At 25.1% G+C, this 12,139-nt stretch overlaps 1 non-coding gene across 1 annotated transcript; it reads left to right on the top strand.

Moving 5' to 3' along the window:
- The first annotated feature begins 10,325 nt into the window (after positions 1-10,325).
- On the top strand, positions 10,326-10,398 carry TRNAR-ACG (transfer RNA arginine (anticodon ACG)). Its single transcript has one exon. It is a non-coding gene; the product is annotated as a tRNA-Arg (tRNA).
- Positions 10,399-12,139: the final 1,741 nt, after the last annotated feature.

Below are 12,139 nucleotides of genomic sequence, written 5' to 3'. Positions count from 1 at the left end.
TATAACCTGAAGAAAACCTTAAGATGCAACACGAAGATCCATATTGAATCTTCTCAACTTTCGATGATTTATATGTAAAAATCTCATCGTAGATAAATATTTATAAGTTATAGTGTTTTAATTTTTAATAAATTATACTACGACATTTAATTATTTAAATTTATAAATAGATAAATACATTCAAAAGTCAAATTTCAAAATTACATATTAAATTAATTAAAATGTAAATTTTAAACAACGACGTTTCGGTTCCTTAATTAATTTTTTAGTAAAAAATTACACGAATAAAATGAGATTTAAAGTTTTTTACACGTACTAAAAATAAAATTAGAATGGAAATAAAAAAAAGAGAGAAAATCCTTAAACATTCTAGAAAAGATAGGAGTAAAGTTCAGTAGTAAGAAAAAGATATAGAAAATGTGTTTGTACACTTATTACTCTGCTGTCTAGAACGGTTCTGCTGTAGTAAATGGATAAAGCAAGTCTTCTAGCTATTTATTGTCCTCCCAAGCTAGAAGGTCTGTCTCGGTGCAAGATTTTATCGCCTGTAAGAGAAAGCACTAATTACAAGCCTACTAGACGGTCGCCAGGAACAAGGAGAAGACATATCATGTTAATGAGTTCCCGCCCTATAGGGACCAACAAACGACGTGTGGTATAAATCAGAAGTGCGCTTGGATGTCCCCAGGAGTCCAATCGGACGACTTATAAATCAGATACTTCGTCGGTCGTGGCTAAATCTGGTGAATGTACATCCAACCCAACAAAGGTGGTAGAGGGGGAAAGAAACTCCCTGATGTCGTTAGTTTCAATTTCTGACTCTTCTCTACGCCAACTTATTAAAACAGAGCTAGCAGCTCTTAAGAGAAAGGGCGAAGAAGAAGGTCGTTAAGCTACTCTGATGGCTAAAGAAGAGATCTTGCACAATGAAGACAAAAAATGACGTGACTTTTTTTTATTTTTTATTTCTTTCTTCTACTTTACTGATGCTTCACTTTTGAATTATATCTATGTAAGTTTCGTGGATTAATGATAATGTAAAAAGTTAATTTCCTTTTTTCCCCTTCCATTTATGTTCTTTTAATTGTTAAATTTTTAATTTGTTCTACGTTTAACCAATTGTGTGAAATTCATTATTTAATCACAAATCGTTACATCAATTATTCGAAATTTTTCTATCTTCTGATTAAATGATAGTAAACCTTTCGTGACTTTAGATTTAATTATTTTTTTCTTTATTTTATTTCAATTATTTCAATTTTTGAATAAATTTATATATTTGGATACTTACAAAAAAGTCATTTAGAAGTATATTTATATAAATTAAATAAAATATTTTAATTTTTAAAAAGATAAAAATTCGATATAACTTGTTCTTATTTGTGATTATAAACTGAATTATATTAGAAATTAATTTGTTAAATTTTTAACTTAGAAGAGCTGATCATTTAAATTTTGAGCTCTTAAGAGCTGATCAATCAAGTTTTGGGCTTTTCGGACCTGATCAATCAAGTTTTGAGTTCTTGCAAGTGTTTGATTCAACTTTGAATTGTGTCCAGAAAATTTATTAGTTAAATTTTAAAACTATTAAATTATGACTCATTAGAAAATTATTCATTTAAATTTTGAAACGTTGGAAAACTAATTATTTAAATTTTTGAAGTATTAGAAAAACCAATATTTAAATTTTTAACCGCTACAAACTTTGAAAAAGTTAAAATATTAACATTTGTCATGGCCTAAAACGAAATCCAAATATGTTCAATTCATAGGCCACGCATATATCTATCTATAACTTAAACAGAAATTAAGTTCTTCAGAAATAGTTTAATTCAAATAAAATTAGAACAAAAACAAAAAATTCTTGTAAAAAACGTGATTTAGGCTTATCTGAAAATTTCTTTAATTACAAAAGTAATCAACAAAGAAATGAATCATTTCTAAAATATCCAAAGTTTCCCCTTTTTTTTCTTCTTCTTTTTCTCTCTAACTCGATGAACTTTAGATGTTAATCAGTAAAATTTTATGCAAAATTTTTATGACTTATAATATGAATATAATTGATTTGATCTGCCTTCTTTATCTGAATTACGACCGCATTAAAATTTACCAGTGGGATATACTTGTATGTAATTACATATCTCGGATGTGGTACATACTTTGACGTTTTTATTAGCAAAGATCGAAACGGAACAAAAGGGTGGTGCAGCATTTTGTGGGGGAATACGAACAAAAAAAAAAAACCAAAGAAATATTCTACACGTGACTCTTCTTTAACTAATATAGAAATTGTTGAATTTTAAATGAATTTTGGGTCCTAAATGTTGATAGACTTTATACGGAATGAGGATTAAAGTACAATTTGAACTTTAGATTGATCAGAAGCCATAGATTTATACCAGTTTTCGGTACAGAAAAGTGAAGTTATGATATAAAAAATATGACTAAATAAGTAATTAAAGCCTTTATTTTCAATATTTTTAATTAATAAAGCATAAAATCTTTTATAAATAATAAGTTTTAACTCAATTCTAGAGAGAAGATGCTGTGAAGATCAATCGTAATGTGCAGTATATTTAGCACAGAAACAGTCACAGGATAATATAATTAATAAAACTTTTTAGAATGTAATGTATTATATAAAAATTTGAAGTAGATAATGTAAAAAACTGCGAATAAAATTGTATTTTTTAACGTAGAAACTATATAAAAAAACGCGTAGGAGTATGTACTTTACAAGCAAATGAAGTGAATCTGCAAGAAACCGCTTAACTCCATCCCAAAGTAAAATGTCTATTGAAGGTAAAATCAACTCGGCTTCAGCAAATTACTTTGGGGAGACCGTATTTTGATTTCTTGGTGATTGGTCGGTAAATTAGACCTTACTTCGTATTTAAGAATCGATTACTGTATGTGGCCTAGATAGCTTTGAGTCAACGGATCCAAATCGCTAGGGATTCTATCCCATGGAGCCAAAGTTAAGCTTCGGCCATTAAAACAGTATCATTGGATGCTTTTCCTGCTCGATGTTGGGTTATGGGGAAAGAAGTTGTAATGGAAGAACCGTTAGCAGATTACTGCTGTAGTCTCTCTCTCTAGAACTTGCCAGAACAGAATTAACACAGCTAAATCTCTCAAAGGTGTGGTTTGTTGGAAATTGCATCGAGATTTTTTTTGTTTTTTCTACACTTTAACATCGAAGAAATAAATCTTTATTAAGTTTTTTATGTATATACCGTGATATTTAAGTATTTAATTTATTAAAAGTTACTTTAAGGGAAGAGGATTTCGTGCTTACTCGTGGAAAGAGGATGAGGATGAAGAAGATAAATTTGGAGTTGGTAGAGTATTTATGCTTTTTTAAAAATTTAACATTGTCTTTTTTATTTTAATTAATGTTTTTAGTCTGTTTGTAGTTAAATATTGGCACGAAAGTATTAAAATAGCCCTCTACTTAGTGTTTAATGATGAAGAAACTGTTGATAATTAATATACAAAGTAGAGATCTTTGGATTAAAAAAAAAATAAGCATTAAAATTTTAAATTCGAGATTATTAAATCATGTCTAGCATAAGAGTAATTAAACTTTCAAAATATAAATTTTTATTTATTACATTGTTAAAAAAGTAAATAATTAGGAAATTAAAATAAACATGTATAAAGAAGTATTTAGAAACAATTCAACAACCAATCAGGTGCGGTCTGTCAAGGTGACATTTGTGACTAACCAATTAAATCTACACATCCATTGGGCGATTCATCTTCATTGGGTCAAGTGAAGATTAATGTGGGGGGAAAACGAGGAGACGAAACTCGCTTTCCTCCTACATCCTCCCACTACAGTGATGAAGATAACTATGTTGTAAGAGTCAGGGGTCGACAATATCTTCGACAGATGGCGCTACGGAGACACCAACGAGGTCAATTTGTCAACATCGACTAGACACAACGGAAAATCAGATTTGGGTAGGGTAATATAGCAAAAAGCTGAGAAAAACCGCTCCACAAGGAGGTATCTGTCAACTAGGTTGGAAGTTGATGGTATTGAGAGACGTGATGTTGTGGTCTAATAGACAAGCTGTAAGATGTTTTTGATGCACTGACAAATGTGTGGCCACACTTTTGCCCGATGGCATAAGAGTGGCAAACGTGTTTGCCATCCCAAAGTAATTACATACTTCTACCTGCGAAAAAGCAAAGGAAAAAAGAAATAATAAATTCTTCTTGTCTTTCACTCGAATATATCTTACATTATTTTAAGTTTAATTCTATTCTATTAAATTTTGTCTGTAAAAATTAATTATTTTCAAGGATTTTTACGTCTTAATACCTTAAAGCAATCCTCCAAAAATCGTTAAAATAATTTAATTTTTAAAAGTGAGAATCATCGATTATAACAACAATTAGTATCAATTAAAACTGTTTTATTTTATTAAAAATAAATAAAATTTAAATAATTATTGTTTAGTAAATTTGTTAATGAATTAAGAATTTTTTAAAAATTTTTATAATTAATAAAGTGATAAATTTAACTAATTAAAAGAAAGAAAATAATGATTTACTGTATACAAAACAATGCTTTATATTTTTAAGTTATAAAATAAATTTAATGACTAATTATCTTATCTAATTTTTAATTAAATGCAATTTACTTTATTTTTTTACAATTTTTAAAGCATTTTTCTTCAACGTAAACAGCATTAAAAATAAGAATTTTACTGAAGTAAATGGATTTGTTTAAATTTTATTTTTAATTCTGAAAAAATTGCAAATGCGCATTATACGATGATTAATATCTTTAAATATATTACATACATTTAATTAAAAAATATAAATTAAATGAGATAAAATACTCTAAAAAATTGTATTTTCAAAATTAATTTTTCTGTAAAAAATTATTATTATTATTTTTTAATTTTAATGATACTTAATTACTATTTTTTACAGCAAACTTTTAAAAAAAATGCTGTTTATATATTATATATGTTATTATAATTAATATATGTTTTTAATATATAAAAAATTTATATATTAATTTTTTTTAATATATAAATTTTAATTTGTTGAATGTTTTAATAGAATTTCTCAAATTTTTAGAGAATAATTCTAATTAAATTTAAGTAAAAACTAGATTAAATTCAGTTCTCAAAATTAATTTTCTGAATAGGAATAATGTATTTATAAACACATTTATAAGTAAATTCTCTATTTTTTAATTGATATACATCATGAATAATTATAGCACAGGACATGAAAAATACTAGGACTAAGAACAAGATAAATCCTATTCATAAACATATCAATGACTATGATTTTTCTAGATTTTTATTTAGTTTTAGGGAATAACTATAATTAAAATTAAGTAAAAATGTTAGATAATTCCTGTTTAAAACCATACTTGAGATTTAACTAACTTTTTATTTAATTTAACTAGAATTTTTCACTAAACATTGCATAGAAGCTAGATAAATCCTATCGATAAATATGATTATCAATAGGATGTTCTAAAGATATCCTTGTTATGATAACTATAAATTAGAAGAATGTTTACGAAGGAATCAGTAGGATGTTTATGAGCATCTATAACTAGAGTTTATGAAGAGTTTTACTCAATTTTTACAAGATAATTTCAGTTAAAATTAAGTAAAATCATGGATAAAACGTATTAATAAACATGCGAATGAATAGGAGTTAACAGCTCCTGAGCATATTTACGAACAAATTCTCAATTTTTAAAAATGTACCACTTCTTAAATATGTTTCTAAACAGAAAACAATCATATTTTTAAACAAAATTTATTGATAAATTTATATTTTTCAACGCAAAATATTTTTTTCCCTGCTCATGCTTTGAAAAAGAGGAGAAAGAATATTTTTTACTGTTCAGAAAAAAATGAAAAGGTAGATAAGTTAGAACATTTTTTATAATATAAAAGTCATATATTATTCTATTTTTACAATATAAAAATATTTTATAATGAATTCTGCATGGAAGCAACATAAATATTTTGTATTTGATTATCATACATTTGTATGTATAAAAGTCAGAAGGTCCGCTGTAGAGGCTCTTAATGTAAATAAGAGGATTGCGGAAAGGAGCTTAAAATGACATTTCGTAAACAGCAATTAAATAAGAAGGAATGAAATATAGTCGTTTCGTAACTCTGACTTCATACTTGAATACTGAAAATGGTTTCAGAAAGTTACTCAGTGATAATTTTTGTGTTATATTTTCTAAAATGTTTACATGTTTATATTCGAAAAAATTCCGTAAAAAATTATATAAAATTCGCTAAAAATACAATTTAATTGATAAAATTAGTGAATGTTTTCCATTTAAAATAACTCAAATTAGTGAATTTTTAACATATTACTAAGAAAAATACGTTTTTAAGATATAAATATAATTAAAGTGTATTTTTTTCCCTTAATTTATATCAAATAATAGTGAATTTTCTGTATTCGTTAATGTAAAAATGTACATATTATTATGTATAGGCCTATAATAATGCGTACACCAAGTACATTATTCAATATAAAAATTTATATGAAAGAAAAATAAATTATGCTACAATCAATTAAAATTTTACCTACTTTTTTACAGTACTAATTAATTAAGAAAATGCACCTTAAATAGAATTAAATTATCTCCATACTTTACAGAATTATCTGTATATTATGAACAAATCTACATGATATGAAATTGTATTCGATTAACATGATAATGTAAGCTTATAGTATCAATTGAATTAACTGTATACTTAATCCTATACTGTTAATTTTACTGATCAGCATCATTTAAAACTGAGTACTTGATCTGTTACACATTATAAATCTCAGTAACTGTTTCTAATACTAAAAAAATATGAATTTTAACGTGTAATAGCCTATAAATGCAACAATTTTATATAAATTAATTTCTACTGCACCCACAACTCGTTAAAATGTAAAATATTATCATTATATAGGCTTTAATTATTTATTTTTACATTTAAACACAAAAATAATTTTCTTAAAAGCATTGTATTTTTTTATTTATAAAATATATTAAGTAAAAAAAAATAAATAATAATAAATCAGAAAAGAAATTCAATTAAAATAATTGTCAGAAATTATATAATTCTTTAATTAAATATTATTAATATATTAAAATATTAATTATATATTCTGCATTACCATAATTGATGATAGAATAAAAAAAATATATATATTTAATTTATTATTTTAAAAACAGTTTCTATTATTTGAAATTAATAATATTTTATTTAACATTAAAAAAATTATTATAAATTTTATTTTTATAATAAATATCCCGAAATATTTATACATTTTTAAGCATAAAAATATAAAAATTCGAGTATGTTAATATTTTAAAATACCCAAAATATTCTAAAAAGTCAGAATTATAAAATAATAAATAAAATATTAAAGTATTTATAATAATATCACATTTTTACTGTTGCGCGTTTAAAACATCACTACAGAAAAAAAAAGAAACAATTGATAATTTCGACTTCAGATGGCGACACAAGCTTAAAATGAGGAAAACACCACCCCCATAAAAATAAAATAAATTAGCGACGTAATTTTTAGATTGTAACGACCGAAATAAACTTAATAAAGTAAAAATACGATTAAAAGTATTTACTTTGTGTAAGAGTAAGTTAATAGTTTGATTCAAACAGACTTTGGAGATAAGTTGATTTGCCAAAACCATTTATCAATTATCTTAAAGCTTTGGTATATATAAACTGTTTAAGCGATTGTTAAATGTTCTCGATTTTAATTTTATCATTTAAGTGTCTTCTCGTGTTATAGTTAATGTAAAGTCCTTTACGTTATGTCATTTATTTGAAAGAAGAAAATTCATTTAATTGATTTAATTTTCTTAATCTAGAAATTAAAAGGATGTATTCGAATTTTTCTATCATTTTCTATCGAATTAAATTCATTAAATTATAAATAAAAATGGCCACAAAATTGACTCATCCCACGAAACTCCATTAATTCTTTTCAAATGTAAATTTTCGATTTTAATCCATTAATTTAATGTAAAATTCTTTAATTTTTTAAAAAGTTATAATTCTCTATTTTTATGTTTTATAATATAATTAATATTATCGTTTAATTAATTTATTAAAATTAGTTTTAAAGTAAGTAATGAAAGTATTGATTCAATTATATTATGGACTAATTTGAATTGCGTTAACGTTCGTAGCGCCGAAACGGATAAATTAAATACTAATTAATTAATTTTTTTTAATTAAAAAATTAAAATGTAGTATTTATACAAAATTAAAACATTTATTATATATTTTTTTCCTTCAAAAAACGTAAAAAATATGAAATTTAAATACATAAAAATTAATTAAAAATTCAAATTTAATTTAGTATTTTTGTTTTTTAAAAATAACTGTATTTTAAATTTATATGCCATATAAATATAAAGAAAAATTAATTAACATCTCTGCTAAAAAATTCGAATGTAATTTAATATTTTTTCATAAAAATAAAACAAATTAAATATACAGCCAAAACCTCCAATAACGACCACTTCCTAAAAACGTCTATTTTCTTTGAAGAATTTCCTCCTTTTGAAACAAAAATGCATAGAAAATAACCTCCAATAACGACTACCTCCCAACAAACGGCTTTTTTTTTTTTTTTTTTTTGAAGAAAATGCGTGAAAAATAACCTCTAATAACGACCACTAAACAACAGCCATTTTTCCAGGAACGTTTCCTCTTTACGCAAATAACCTCCAAACAACGGCCACCTCCCAACAATGGCAGTGTTCACATCAGTGGTCTTCGTTTACAAGTTTAACTGTATTTAAAATTATGTCATGTTCCGTTCAGTGGCAGTTGTTTAGAGATTTGATTATATTTAGAATTATAGCCACACAAAGAGAAGAAAATAAATTAAAAATTTATTCAAATATATTTTAAATAAGTAAACTTTAATATATATTAATTAGCGCTGTTTATTATGCAATCGCTGTAATAATAATTATATTAGTAAACAAGTACAGTTGTTTCAGATTCAGGTTAATTCATTAATTTGATTAATGAAGCCAGACTGCTTTCACCCATTAAAATTTTAAATCAATCATTTGACTTTCATGATTTCTAATGCCTATTTATATCGCCTATTAGCTTTCATTAAGCTACTTGTTAAGGAAATGGCGGTATTTTTCCGTTCATTCTACCTAAATTGCGTTCAACAGTGTTAAAGATCTGCTACCATTTTCCTCTTACAATAAATCTACTTGTTAAGGAAATGAAGGCATATTTCGACTCGTTCTACTTAATGTTCAATGTTACATTTATGTTCAAGAATATTAACATCCGCCATTTTCTTCTTGAATTCTCCCCTTTCATTAAAGATACTTGTTAAGGAAATGACGGCATTTTTTATTCATTCTACTTAAATTGTGTTCAAGAGTATTCATATCTACCATTTTCCTCTTGAATTTTCCATCTAAAAATTAAGGAATTTAATTAATTTTAAGGTTTTTTTTTTTTTTTTTGCTTTTAAAATAAATTTTCTTGCACAATTTAATGATTAATAAGTGAGACTTGTAACCATGACCTGATTCGAGACTCGTCTTAAACTTGGATGGAGAAAAAATATATATTATTTTTTGGAATTTCCCTAATTAATTCTAGAACCAGTAAAGCTAGAAATGATTTACTTAACTTTATAAATAAATTGAAATCCAGAAAAACGATGATATAAGTATTGTATATAGCTCATTTCAGTGTTAAAATGCTTTATAGTAATTTACTGAATAAGTTTATAAGCAAAAATATATTTATTAATGAAATTGATTAGTGTAAATTATTTTTTAAGAATAAATTGGTTTATTTTTGTGTTAAATGAAATATTTTATTTATCTTAAATGTAAAACATATACAATTAGTATGCTGAGCAGGCAACAGATGGCGACGCTAGTAAGAACTAAACACTAAAAAATGTTTTTATGCTTTTATTTAATTTTAATTTATAGATCTCTTGCATAATTATAAATTTATCTCTTTTTTCAGTAATTTTTAAGTAATTTACGTATAAAAAAAATATTTTAATGTAGTATAAACAGACGAATTAGGAGGCGCCATCTATTATGTTTTAGTGATGTTCACCCGAGAAAAACATCATTAATATTTGATTTTGTGTATTAAACGTGTTTTAAATCAACAATTATCAACAATTTAAAGATATTTTATAATATTTATATTTTAAAATAAACTTAAAGTCACAAATTTATGTATAAAAAATATTATTTATATGTTTAAATAGGTGGTAAGTACTCCTCCTTACCGCTCGGGCCAGTGGCGCAACGGATAACGCGTCTGACTACGGATCAGAAGATTCCAGGTTCGAATCCTGGCTGGCTCGTAATTTTTTTTTTCTTCAATTTAATTTAATTTTTAAAATATATTTGTGCTTTTATACTCATTTACTAGGTTATACAGAGCATTACTTATTTTTTTAAACTAAGAATTCATAAGCAGTATGCCTTAAAATGTATCAAAGATACAATACCACTAGAAAGAGTACGTCACAATTTACTTCTAGAATTTATTTATAGATTAACCTGAAATAGATAAATAAAAATTATATCGGAACTCAAGACGTTTATAAGCAACAAAATTAACGTTAGTCACTGTAATAACAGATTACAGATATTTAAATCATTAATATAATAAATGGGGGTGCACATCACTTACAATTATTTTATAGTGATCATTAACCTAGAAAAATATACTTTTAAAGTAATTAAAGAGTAATTTAATATTGAAAGTATATCATATTGCAGATATAATCTCTGTGTTTGCTAGGAAAATCATAGTTACACTTCGACCTTTCAAGGTTCCATTAATTGAATCCATTAAGGATCAATGGACAACATGGGATAATTCAATAAAAATACACCCAACTCTTATAATAAATATAATATAAGTTCCATTTGCACCCTTCGCTTTCAATTACAACATTATGTATCTACTGTTATAAAGGAAACGTGGGATAAATAAATAAATAAATAATGATTATTCTTTATCTGACATGATTTAAATTAGGCCATTTTTGAACTTCAAAAAGCAGAAAAGAGGGTAATTATGTCAACTTGCAAAGTATAATTTGACCTAAATAATATGTATTTTATTTATTTTTTTACAGAATTTTTTTAAATTATAAAGAATGCCTACTTTATGAATTGTCTGTGAATTAATTGCAATACGTAAACATAATGAATATGTAATCCAGTATGAGTGCCGTTTAAGTGTTTACATCGAAATTTCGTTTTAAAAAAAGAATAGTTGAATTCGATGAAGGTGGAGTATATTGCAACATTGTATACTTTGCCAAACTGCATCTTAAGTACATATTTGCATATAAATATTCACTCAAAATGCATATTTACACGTTGACTGACTTGTAAATGCTAAACATTGTAATGTATACATTAAATGGCTAATTTCGACATAAAACTACTTAAATAACTTAAATTATTTCTTATTGGAAGAATTTATTGGGCATTTTGTAATTGTAACCAATCAACGATTTTGCAATATTTGCGATTTAAATTATATCATCATTAAATATATTTATATATCTGTATTTTTTTTAAAAAAATCCTCGGTACAATTTTTTGACATGTTTTTACAACTTTAAAACTAGAACTTTCTTATCTAAAAATAATAGATTTATGCGAATTGAAATAGACAGACAAACAGACAGAGTCATAAACTCTAAAAGTTATAGAGTTTAAAATTATATATATATATATATATAATAACTTTTAAAACTCATTTTCTTCGCATTCTTCGTCAAATTTTAATGGACATAATAATTTTTAAATATAATTAAATGTTTAAAATATATTTATTTAAACTTTAATTTCTAAAAGAAGAAAGAAAATTCATTATTTAAATACAGTAAAACCTGTATAAAACAGAAACCTGTAGAGTTGGAATTCCGGTTTACACAGGTTTTACTGTAAACGGAGGGGTCATAGTTCAAGAAGTTTATGAAATGAACAACAGATGGCGTGCGTAATTTATCGTACGTGTACCGTTCGTAATTAAGAGAAGACGTATTGATGACGTTTTTAATTACGCGTTTTAAACACAGTTTT

The sequence above is a fragment of the Centruroides vittatus genome, unplaced genomic scaffold, assembly GCF_030686945.1.
Source record: "Centruroides vittatus isolate TY-2023 unplaced genomic scaffold, ASM3068694v2 contig_355, whole genome shotgun sequence".
NCBI classification, from domain to species: Eukaryota; Metazoa; Arthropoda; class Arachnida; order Scorpiones; family Buthidae; genus Centruroides; species Centruroides vittatus.
The sequence above is the reverse complement of the archived record's forward strand: the minus strand, read 5'-3'. Positions and strand labels throughout refer to the sequence as shown.